Source organism: Schistocerca piceifrons, chromosome 1 (assembly GCF_021461385.2).
Source record: "Schistocerca piceifrons isolate TAMUIC-IGC-003096 chromosome 1, iqSchPice1.1, whole genome shotgun sequence".
Classification (NCBI taxonomy): Eukaryota; Metazoa; Arthropoda; class Insecta; order Orthoptera; family Acrididae; genus Schistocerca; species Schistocerca piceifrons.
The window spans coordinates 135,676,819-135,690,215 of record NC_060138.1 but is presented as its reverse complement, the minus strand read 5'-3'; positions in this window follow the sequence as shown (position 1 = coordinate 135,690,215).

Sequence of the window (13,397 nt, the reverse complement as noted above, 5' to 3'; positions counted from 1 at the left end):
ATAGCTGCGTTAGTTTCCATTTAGTAATCCTTGAAATTGTAACTCATCTGAACCATCTGCACTGTAATAAAATTAACATCTAAATTATCTAATATGTCATGCAACAGTATGTCATTAAAATGCTGTCAATTGGTTACATATTCTGTTTAATTCGTATTTAGCCTTTGCCCAAATTTGCCCCATAATGAATTCAGACAAATCTTAGCAACAGCTCGCTTTCCTGGATTTTCCTTTATTCTATCACGATCTAAGTCAATGTCCAATTTCTCTTTAACTGCTTTGATATATTCTTCATCACTTTCAGAACTATGTGCACTAGTTTCTAATTTTATCTTCAGAAATTCTTTCACATAATTTTTAAACAGCACATTGCTTTTATTTTTAAAATCCCAAACTTCATAGTCTTCGAAATTTTTATGTCCTCTTTCTACAGCTTTCTTTACTTCATCTGTCACCCAAGTTCCAATAAAACATCTTTCTTCATCACTGTGATTCCATTTACTTATTTGTTCTCCTGCACGTTTGACACACAAAGGAAACAATGGTTTTTCATTTTTATCGATTTGCTTGCGTACAGGCAAAGCAGAGTGATACAATCCTGTAGGAGCTAATACTTTACGTTTTATTAAACTATAACAGTTTATAAAATAATATCTTGGTCTTCATATTTTTCTTTCATGTCGTTCGGGATAAAATCATAATATAGTAGACGATTAATCACAGAAATAGAGTCGCTAATAAATAGTAAATGAACAATTCAGACTTCTGTCCCAGCGAGTGACGTGGCTACGGTCTACGTGTAGACTTCTCCTTCGGGTCATGTATCTTTTTTTCCGGTGCACCACTGTCAATCTACTGTATCCATCGCTCCCTCACATTAACGATTTGACGTAGAGATTGCTTCACTATTCAATACTAGAGCATCGAAGGCGACTTCTTCCTGAGCGAATAACGTGGCCATGCTCAACATTCGCTTCTCCTTCTGGGAGTCATGTACTTCTTCTGGTACTCCACTGCTAGTTTACTGTATCCCTCGCACCATCACATTGATAGTTTATCATAGAAATAGCGTCGCTATTCAATTCTAAAGGATCGACACCGACTTTTCCCTGGGCGAGTAACGTGGCTATGGTCTACGTATGGTTCTTCTCCTCGGAGTTATGTACCTCTTTTCCGGTGCACAACAGACAGTTTACTGTAGCCATCGAACCCTTACACTGACGATTTAACACAGAAATTTTGTCTCGTTTCAATAGTAAAGGATCGATGCAGACTTCGCCTTGAGCATGGCTACAGTCCACGTATGGATTACATCCTGGGAGTCATGTACCTTTTTTCCGGTGCACCACTGCACCACTGCCAGTTTACCGTATTCCTCGCACCCCCACATTAACGATTTAACACAGAGGTTGTTTCCCTATTCAATACTAAAGAATCGAAGGCGACTTATCCCAGAGCGAATAACGTGGCCGTTCTCAACATATTTATCTTTTCCTGGGAGTCATGCACTTTTTTCCGATGCTCCACTGCCAGTTTACTGTATCCCACACATCCTCGCATTTACGATTTAACACAGAAATTGCGTCGGTACTCAACACTAAAGGATCGACGCAGACTTATCACCGAGCGAGAACCGCGGCTACGGTCGATGTATGGATCTTCTCCTGGAATTCATGTTGTTTTTTTCGGTGCAGCAGTCCTAGTTACTGCAATCCTCGCACCCTCACATTGATCATGTAACACAGATATTGCGTCTCTATTCAATTCTAAAGGATCGAAGCTTACTTCTCTCTGAGCGAATGAAACAGCTACGAGCAATGTGTGGATATTCACCTGCGAGGCATGTATTTTTTTTCCGTTGCACCACTGCGAGTTTACTGTATCCCTCGCACCCTCACATTCTCGATTTAACAAAGAAATTGCGTCGCTCTTCAATACTAAAGGATCGATGCCGACTTCTCACCGAGCGAGTAACGTGGCTACGGTCTAAGTATGGAACATCCCTTGGGCGTCATATACCGTTTTTCCACTGCACCACTGTTCGTTTACTGTATGCCTCGTCACCTCACATTGACGATTTAACACACTAATTGTGTCGCTATACAACACTAAAGGATCGATGTCGACTTCTACCCGAAAAGGTAACATGGCTATGTTCAAGTATGGATGTTCTCATGCGAGCCACGTAGCAATTTTATGGTTCACCACTGCCAATTTACTGTATCCCTTTCAGTCTCACATTGAGGATATAACACAGTAATTGCGTCGCTATTCAATACTAAAGGATCGATGCCGACGTCTCCCCGAGTGAGTAAAGCGGCTATGGTCAAAGTATGGATCTTCTGCTGGGAGACATGTAACTTTTTCCCGGTGCACCACTCCCAGTTTACTGTATCCTTCGCACCCACACATTGATGATTTATCACAGAAATTGCGTAGTTCTTCAATAGCGAAGGAATGTTGCCGACATATCCCAAGCGAGAAACGCGGCTATGGTCATCGCATGGATCTTCTCCTGGGTGTCATGGAGCTGCTTTCCGGTGTACCACTGCCAGTTTACTGTATCCCTCGCAACCCCCCCCCCCCCCCCCCCCAATTGACGATTTAATGCAGAAATGGTGTCGCTATTCAGTACTAAAGGATCGATTCGGATTTCTCACCAATCAAGGAACGCGACTGAGGTCTTTCTGTGGATTATATAATGGGAGTCATGTACCTTCTGTCCGGTACAGAACTGTCAGTTTACTGTATCCCCCGAAACCTCACAATGATGATTTAACATAGAAATTGTGTCTCATTTCATTACTAACGGTTCGATGCCGACCTCTCCCGGCGCAAGTACCGCGGCTTATGGTCAAAGTATGGATCTTCTCCTGGGAGACAGGTACCATTTTTCTGGTGCACCACTAACAGCTTACTCCATTCCTTGGGCTCCTGCATTGACAATTTAACACAGAAATTGAGTGGCTATTAAATTCTATAGGATCAATGCCGACAGCACCAATAGCGAGGAATGCGGTAAAGGTCAACGTATTGATCTTCTCCTGGCAGTCGTGTATTTCTTTTATGGTGCTCCACTTCAAGTTCACAGTATCCCTCGCATCCCCACACTGACGATTTACACAGAAATTGCGTCGCTATTAAATTCTAAATGATGTATGCCGACTGCTCCCCGATCGAGTAATGTGATTGCGGTCTACAAATGGATCATCCCTGATAGTCATGTGGCTATTTTCGGGTGCACCACTGCCAGTTTACTGTAGGCCTCGCACACTCAACTTGACGATTCAGCACATAAATTTCATCGCTATTATATCCTAAAGGATCAATTCAGACTTCCCCCCAGCTAGTTACGCAGCTACGGTCAATGTATTGATCTGCTTGTTTGGGTCATGTACCATTTTTCCATTTCTCGACTGCCACTTTACTGTATCCTTCGGATCCTCACATTGACGATTTAACAAAGAGATTGCGTTGCTGTTCAACCCTAAAGGATCGATGGAGACTGAACTCCGAGAAAGAACCGCGGCTCCTGTCAACGTATTGATCTTGTCCTGGGTGCCATGTACATATTTGTGGTGCACCACTCCTAGGTTACTGTATCCCTTGCACTCTCACTTTGACGATGTAACACAGATATTGTGTCGCTATTCAATACTATAGGATTGATGCCGACTTCTCCACGAGCGAGTAATTCTGCTAGGATCAATGTAACGATCTTCACCTGGGAGTCAAGCATTTTTCTTTCGGTGCACCACTGCCGGTTTACTGTACCACCACACACTCACATTGACAATTTAACTCAAAAAGTGCGTCGCTATTCAATACTTAGCGATCGATGCCGAATTATCACCGAGCGATAACCGCGGCAATGGGCAACGTATGTAGCTTCACCTGGGATTCATATAACTTATTTCCGGTTCCACCAATGCCAGTTAACTGTAGCCATAACACAATCACATTGGCAATTTAACACAGAAATTGCGCCGCTATTAAATACGGAAGGATCCATACCGACTTCTCCCCAAGCGATTAAAGCAGCTACGATCAATGTATGGATCTTCTCCTGGGAGTCATGTAGCTTTTTTCCGACTGACCAGTGCCAGTTTACTGCACGCCACGCCTCATCATACTGACGATTTAAATCCGAAATAGCTTAGCTATTGAATAATAAAGGATCGATGCCAACTTCTCACAGAGCGAATGACGTGGCTTTAGTGAACGCATGAATCTTCTCCTGGGAGTCATGTTCCGTTTTTCCGGTGCAACACAGCCAGTTTACTATATCCCCCACACCATCACGTTGACGATATAACACAGAAATTGCGTCGCTATCCATTAATAAGGGAAAGGTGCTGACATATCCAATTGAGAGAAATGCGGTAATGGTCAACTTATTGGTGCACCACTGCCAGTTTATTGTATCCCACTTACCTCTCATTAACGATCTGACACAGAAATAGCATCGCTATTCATTACTAAAAGATCGATGACGACATCTCCCTCAGAGCGAGAAACCCAGCAATAGGCAAAGTATTAATCTTCGCCTGGGAGTCATGTAGCTCTTTTCCAATGCACCACTGCCAGTTTATTGTACCCCACGCATCATCACATTGCAGATTTAACACAGAAATTGCGTAGATATTCAATATTAAACAATTGATGGTGACTTCGCCGCAAGTGAGTAACATGTTTTCGTTCTACGTATGGATCTTATACTGGGAGTCATGTACATTTTTTTTGGTGCACCACTAACAGTTTACTGTACCACCACACACTCACATTGACGATGTAAACCAGAAATTGCACCGCATTTCAGTACTAAGGAATCGATGCTAACTCCTCCACGATGGTTTAACACGGCTGCGTTCAACGTATGGATCTTCCATGTGAGTCTTGTAGCTTTTTTCCAATGCCCCACTGCCAGTTTACTGTAGGTTTTGCACACTCACATTGACATCTTAACACACTAAATGTGTCGCTATTAATTACTTAGGGTTTGATGCTGACTTTTCACTGATCGAGATACGTGGTTCCGACCAACGTATGGTACTTCCATGTGAGTCATGTAGGTTTCTTCCGTTGCACCACTGCCAGTTTACTGCATCCCTCGCACACCCACATTTACAGTTCAACACAGAAATTGCGTCGTTATCGATACTAACCGATCGACGCCGACTTGTAACCGATCGAGTAGTGCGGCTGGGGGCCACCTATAGATCTTCACTGTGTGTCATGTTGCTATTTTCCGGTGCAGCATTGCCAGTTTGCTGTAGGCCTAGCACACTCACAGTGACTATTTAATACACAATTGGCGTCGCTATTCAGTACAAGGGTCGATGCCGTCTTCTCTCTGAGCGAGTAACGTGGATACAGCCAATCTAAGCTCTACCATGTGAGTCATGTACCGTCTTTCCTGTGCAATACTGCCAGTTTACTGTATCCATCACACCCTCACAGTGGTGATTTAACACAGAATTTGCTTCGCTATTCAGTGCTAAAGGATCAATGACGACCTCTCCCCAAGCGAGTAATGTGGCTACGGTCTATGTATGGATCTTCTCCAGGGAGTCATGAAGCTCTTTTTCCAATGCACCACAGCCAGTTTACTGTATCCCTCGCAGCCTCAAATTGACGATTTAACACAGAAACTCCGTCGCTATTCAATACTTAAGGTTTGATGCTGACATCTCACTGAGCGAGATACGTGGCTACGGTCAACGAATGAATCTTCCATGTGAGTCATGTAGCTTTTTTCCGTTGCACCTCTGCCAATTTACTGTACCCCTCGCGCCCTCACCTTCACGATTTAACACTGGTACTGCGTCGCAATTCAAGGATCGACGCTGACTTATTCCAGAGCGAGTAGTGTGCCTACGATCAACGTATGGACCTCCTTGTGGGAGTCATGTAGCTTCTTTCCAGTGCACCACGGCCAGTTCACTTTATCCCCTGCTCCTTCACATTGGCGATTGAATACAAAAACTGCGTCGCTCTTCATTACTAAAAGATCGATGACGACTTCTCCCTGAGCTAGTAGCGCCGCTAGGGTCTATGTATGGATCTTCTCTTGGGAGTCATGTACCTCTTTTCCGGTGCACAACAGGCAGTTTACTGCATCCCCTGCACTCCCACAGTGGCGATTTAACACAGAAATTGCGTGGATATTCTATACTAAAGGATCGATGCTGAGTTCTCCGTGTGCGAGTATCGCTACAGTCAATCTATGGATCTTCCATGAGAGTCATGTAGCTTTTTTTCCGGTGCACGACTTCCAGTTTACTGTATGACTCGTATATTCACATTGACGGTTAACACACGAATTCCGTCGCTATTAATTACTAAAGGAACAATTCAGACCTATCCACCAGCGATCTTCTCCTTATGTCATGTACCTTTTTTCCTGTGCACTACTGCCAGTTTACTGTATCCCCCAAATCCTCACATGGACGATTTAACACAGAAATTGCGTCACTATTCAATAGTGAAGGATCGATGGCGATTTCTCTTCGAGCGAGTGACGTGGCCTCGGTTTACATATGGTTCTTCTCCTGGGAGTCCGGTAGTTCTTTTCCGGTGCACCACCGCCAGTTAACTGCATCCCTCGTAGCCTCACACTGACGATTTAACACAGTAATAGCGTTACTATTCAATACATAAGGATCGATTCCGACTTCTCCCTGAACGAAATACATGGCTGTAGTCAATGTATGGATGTTCAATGTAAGTCATGTAGCCTTTCACCCATGCACCACTGCCAGTTTACTATATCCCTCGCACCATCACATTGATGATTTATCACAGAAATGGCGTTGTTATTAAATACTTACAGATCAATTCAGATATCTGCCTCAGCGAGTAATGCGGCTACGGTCTACGTATGGATCTTCCCTTCTGAGCCATGTACCTTTTCTCCGGTGCACCACAGCCAATTTGCTGTATCCCTCACACCCTCACTTTGACGATTTAACACATCAATACTAAAGGATAGAAGGCGACTTCTCCCTGAGGGAATAACGTGGCAACGTTCTACATATGGATCTCCTCCTGGAAGTCATGAACTTTTTCTGCTGCTCCACTGCCAGTTTGCTGTATCCCTCGCATCTTCACATTTACGATTTAACAGAGAAATTGCGTAGCTATTCAACACTAAAGGATCAATGCAAAATTATTACCCAGCGATTACCACAGCTACGGTCAACGTATGGATCCACTGCTGGGGGTCATGGAAGGTTTTTCCGGTGCACCGCTTCTAGTTTACTGTATCACTCGTAAACTCACATTGACGATACAACACAGATATGGCGTCGCTAATCAATACTAAAGGATCGATGCTGACTTCTCCCCGAGTGATTGCCGTGGCTACCGTCAGTGTATGAATCTACCTTGAGAGTCATATTGTTGTGGACTGGCAAGACAGCCAATCCACAGTGACGGGTAACCGAAAGGCACGCGCTTAAACTCACGCAGGCTGGCGTGAGGTCTGAAACAGGATACGTAATGAATGCTATAAAGAAAAGTACGTAGCTGCTGGAATACTTAACTTTAATCCCCAGTTGGTGAACATTGGTCTTGTTGATACAGTATATGCGTCATTAGATACATAGCAAAGGATAATTGGCGCCTTGCTAGGTCGTAGCAATTGACTTAGCTGAAGGCTATGCTAACTATCGTCTCGGAAAATGAGAGCGTAATTCTCAGTGAACCTTTCCTAGCAACGTCGGCTGTACAACTGGGCCGAGTGCCAGGGCGTCTCTCTAGACCTGCCGTGTGGCGGCGCTCGGTCTGCAATCACTGACAGTGGCGACACGCGGGTCCGACGTATACTATCGGACCGCGGCCGATTTAAAAGGCTACCACCTAGCAAGTGTGGTGTCTGGCGGTGACACCACACATGTAGCATTTTTCCGGTGCTGCGCTGCCAGTTTACTGTATCCCTCACATTCTGACATTGACGATATAACACAGAAATTACGTCGCTATACAATACGAAAGGATGGATGCCAACTTATCCCTGAGCGAGAATGGCGCCAACGGTCTATGTATGGATCTTCTCTGGGGGTCACGTACTTTTCTTCTGGTGTACCACTCCCAGTGAACTATTTACCTTGCACCCTCACACTGACGATTTAACACAGAAATGGCATCGCTATTGAATACTAAATGATCGATGCCGACTCCTCACCGAAAGAGTAACGCGAATACCGTCTAAGTATGTAACATCACTTGGGAGTTATGTATCGTTTTTCCAGTGCACCAATGCCAGTTTACTGTATGCCTCGTAACTACACATTGACGATTTAACACAATAATTATGTCGCTATACAACTCTAAAGGATCGATGTTGCGTTCTACCCGCGAATGTAATGCGGCTATGTCAAGTACTGATCTTCTCCTTCCAGTCACGTAGCAGTTGTACTGTTCACCACCACCAATTAACTGTATCTTTTGCAACCTCACACCTCACATTGACGATTTAACACAGAAATTGCGTTGCAATCCAGTACTAAATGATAGATGCCGACTTCTCCCCGTGAGAGCAAAGCAGCCACCGTCAATGTATGGATCTTCTCCTGGGATTCATTTAGGTTTCCGGTACAGGATTGTCAGGATACTGTATCCCTTGAAACCTCACATTGAAGATTTAACACAGAAATTGTGTCGCTGTTCATTACTAAAGGATCGATGCCAACTTCTCCGGAGTGAGTACCACAGAAACGGTCAACGTGTGGATCATCTACTGGGAGTCATGTAACTATTTTGTGGTGAATCACTACAAGTTTACTGTATCTCTCGCACTCCCACGTTGACGATTTAACTCAGAAAATGCGTGGCTATTCAATTCTAAAGGATTGATGATGACTTCTCCAATAGCGCTAAATGGTTCAAAATGGGTCTGAGCACTATGGGACTTAATTTCTTTGGTCATCTGTCCCCTAGAACTTAGAACTACTTAAACCTAACTAACCTAAGGCCATCACACACATCCATGCCCGAGGCAGGATTCGAACCTGCGACCATAGCGGTCACGAGGTTCCAGACTGTAGCGCCTGGAACCGCACGGCCACACCGGCCGGCAATAGCGCTAAATTCGATAATGGTCAATGTATTGATCTTATGCTGACAGTCGTGTGGATCTTTTCTGGTGCTTCACTTCAAGTTCACTTTATCCCTCGCACCCTTGCATAGACGATGTAACACAGATATCACGTCGCTGTTCAATACTATAAGATCGATACTGACATTTCACCGAGCGAGTAAAGCAGCTACGAGCAATGTATCGATATTCTCCTGGGAGTCATGTAGGTGTTTTCCGGTGTACCACTGCCAGTTTACTGTATGAATCGCACCCTCACATTGACGATTTAACTTAAAAATTGCAACGCTATTAAATACTAAAGGATCGATGCCGACTACTCCACGAGCGAGTATCGCGGCTACAGTCCATGAATGGATCTTCCATGAGAGTTATGAACCTGTTTTCAGATGCAGAACCGGCAGTTTACTGTATCCCTCGCAATCTCACATTAACGATTTACCAAAGAAATTGCTTCGCTGTTCAGTACTAAAAGATCGATGGCGACTTACCACCGAGCGAGAACTGCTGCAACGGTCAATGTATGTATTTTCTCCTGGGGGTCATATACCTTTTTTCCGGTGCACCATTCCCAGTTATCAGTAGCCCTAGCCCAATCACATTGATGATTTAACACAGAAATTGCGTAGCTATTCAATAGTAAAGGATCGATGGCGACATCTCCCCAAGCGCCCCAAGCGAGTAACGCTTCTACGATCAACGTGTGGATCTTCATTGTGAGACATGTAGCGTTCTTCCGGTGCACACTTCCAGTTTTCTGTATCCCTCGAACCCTCATATTGGCGATTTAACACAGATATTGGGACGCTATTCAACACTAAAGGATCGATGTCGAATTCAACCCGACAAAGTAACGCGGCTATGGTCAAGTATATACCTTCTCCTGCGAGCCACGTAGCAATTTTCACGTTGACCACTGACAGTATACTCTATCCCTCGCAACATCACATCGAGGATCTAACACAGAAATAGCGTCGCCATTCAATACTAATGGAACGATTCCGTCTTCTCATCGAGCAAGTAGCGCGGGTACGGTCTACGTATAGATCTTCTCCTGGGAATCATGTACCTTTTTTTCCAGTGGACAACTGAAAGTTCGATATATCCCTCGAACCCATCCATTGACGATTTCCCACAGAAAATGCGTCGCTATGCAATACTAAAGGATCAATTCCGGCTTCTCTCTGAGCGAGATACCTTTCAATTAAGTCATGTAGCGTTTTTCTTGTTTACAACTGCCAGTTTACTGTATCCCTCGCACCATCACATTGAGGATTTATCACAGAAATAGCGTCGCCATTCAATACTAATGGAACGATGCTGACTTCTCATCGAGCAAGTAACGCGGGTACGGTCTACGTATAGATCTTCTCCTGGGAGTCACGTACCTTTTTTTCCGGTACACAACTGAAAGTTTGATATATCCCTCGAACCCTCACATTGACGATTTCACACAGAAATTACGTCGCTAAGCAATACTAAAGGATCTATGCCGACTTCTCACTTGGGTACAGTCTACATATGGATCTTATCCCGGGCGTCAGGAACCTTTTTCCCGGTGCATCACTACCCCAGTTCACTGTATGCCTCGCACTCTCACATTGACGATCTACCACAGAAATTTCGTCGCTATTCAATAGTAAAGATCGTTGCCGACTCCTCCCCGAGCGAGTAACGCAGCTACAGTCAAGTTGTGATTCTTCTATTGGGAGTCATGTACCTATTTTCCGGTGCACCACTGCCAGTTTACTGTATACCTCATACCCTCACATTGACATTTTAACACAGAATTTGTGTCGCTATTGTATACTAAAGGATCGATGCCGACTTCTCACCGAGCAAGTAACGCGGCTACTGTCTACGTATGGATTTTCTCGTGGGAGTCATGTACCTTTTTTCCTGTGCACAACTGCCCGTTTACTGTATCCCTCCAACTCTCACATTGACGTTTAAACACAGAAATTGCCTCGCTATTCAATAGTAAACGATCGATGCTGACTTCTCCTCAAGCGAGTAACGTGACTACGGTCTACGTATGGATTTTCGCTTTGGATTCTTGTACCTTTTTACCGGTGCAGCACTGCCAGTTTCCTGTATGCCTCCCACCCTTACAATGATGTTTTAACACACAAATTGCGCCACTATTCAGTGCTAAAAGATCGATGCCGACTCATCCCCGAGCGAGTAACGCGGCTACTGGCAAAGTATGGGTCTTCAACTGGGAGTCTTTTAGTTTTTTTCCTGTGAACCACTGCCTGCTTACTGTATTCCTCGCACCCTCACACTGACGATTTAACACTGATATTGCGTCGCTATTCAATACTGAAGACCGATGCCGAGCGAGTAACGCAGCTACAGTTAACTTATGATTGTTCTACTGGGAGTCATCTACCTATTTTTCGGTGCACAATTGCCAGTTTACTGTATCTCTGATACCTTCTTATTGACCATTTAACACAGAAATTGCGTCGCTATTCAATACTAAAAGATCGATGCCGACTTCTCTCCAGTATGTTCTTTCATGTCCCACTAGCAGTTCTCCACACTTTACAGCTATTTGATTTTCAATTTCTTTTTTTTTCCAAGGAATCGAATATATGTCGTTCATCTCAAAGGTTGCAATAAGGTTTAGCCTATACTGATGTCTTAATCCTTAATTTTTTGTGTTTCAGTTGATTTATCTCGTGTTTCTCTTTTTATTAGTATTGTGTGTACACTGAAAGCTGTTACATTTTTGATCTTTGTTTTGAATGATATTAATCGTATTAACACGGAATCCTACGGGAACTTTTTAGAAGTTCTGCAGAAGTCACAATTGTCTTATGAAGGAATTTCTCTGATATTTCACTTGCAGCTAGCAGAGGACACAAACTAGGATTGTATGGTTGCTAAGTGATAGAACATTTAGATATCCTTACACCTCACTTCTTATGTAGAACGTGATCTCATCATCGCCTAATAGAACCTAATAAAATCTGGAAAGCTATGTAAAACTAATTTACACGGAGTTTGTGGTGCTAACAGTCTTTATACGGGTGAGAACAGAGTTGAAGCAGCTTACAAATTACACATGGTATAAAATATTTTTAAAGGTTACACGTATTTTAAAACTTCTGAAATGTATGGCTACTAATAAGAGCAGTTGACGAGGACAATAAAGAAATTCTTAGTGCGAAGCAAGATGCTGCAAGCTTCCATAGTGATGCACGACGATGAAGTTATTAGCTGATAAAGAATTCACTGAGAAATTATTCCTGCATTTTTTCCGATTTCTTTGTCGATTTAGGCGTACTGATAGATCTGAAACTAACATGATATCGAATTCACAGTCACAAGCGTACGCCACCTGGTACAATTTTGGACAGGGCATAATTTAAATATCACCAATTATAGACTTAAGCATCATGAAAGAATGTCGTACTTGTCGAAGAGACTAGAAAACACCAGAAGGTTTCAGTTTGATTCTGTAATGTAGAGACAGAGATTTTAGAACCAGATTTTAAGTGATAAGGCATTTCCAGGAGCTGGTGTGGAACCTAATCACAATTTATTGGCTATGAATTATAGATTAAATCTAAAGAAATTCCAAAAAGGTTGGAAATTAAGGAGTGTACGTTGAACGAACCTGAGGTCATCGCGAGTTTTAGAGGGAGCATAGAGCAACTATTGCCTAGAACAGGGGAAAGGATTACAGTAGAAGACGAATAGATAGCTTTAAGAGGTGAAATGGCGAAGGCAGCAGAGAATCAAATACGTAAAAGGATAAAGCCTAGTAGAAATATTTGGATAACACAGGATGTATTAAATTCAACTGATGAGAGGAGAAAACCTAAAAATGCAGCAAATGAAGCAGGCGAAAGGAAATAAAAACGTCCAAAAGATTAGACTGACAGCAAGTATAAGATGGCTAGGCAGGGAAAGCTAAAGGAAAAATGTAAGGATTTGGTGTCATATATCACTAGGTAAAAGACAGATACTGCCTACAGGGAAATTTGAGACACCTTTGGAGAACAGAAAAGCAGCTGTCTGAATATCAAGAGCTCCAATGGAAAACTAGTCCTAAGCAAAAAAGGGAAGGCAGAATGGTTCAAGGAGTACATGGACGTTCTATACGAGGAAAATGATTTTGAAGGCAGTGTTATGGAAATGGAAGAGGATGTAAATGAAGAGGAGATGGGAGACATGATACTGCCAGAACAATTAGAGAGCAACGAAGGACCTAAGCCGAAACGATGTCCCAGGAGTAGATGACTTTTCGTCGGACCTAGTGATAGCGTTAGGAGAGCCATGACAAAACTCT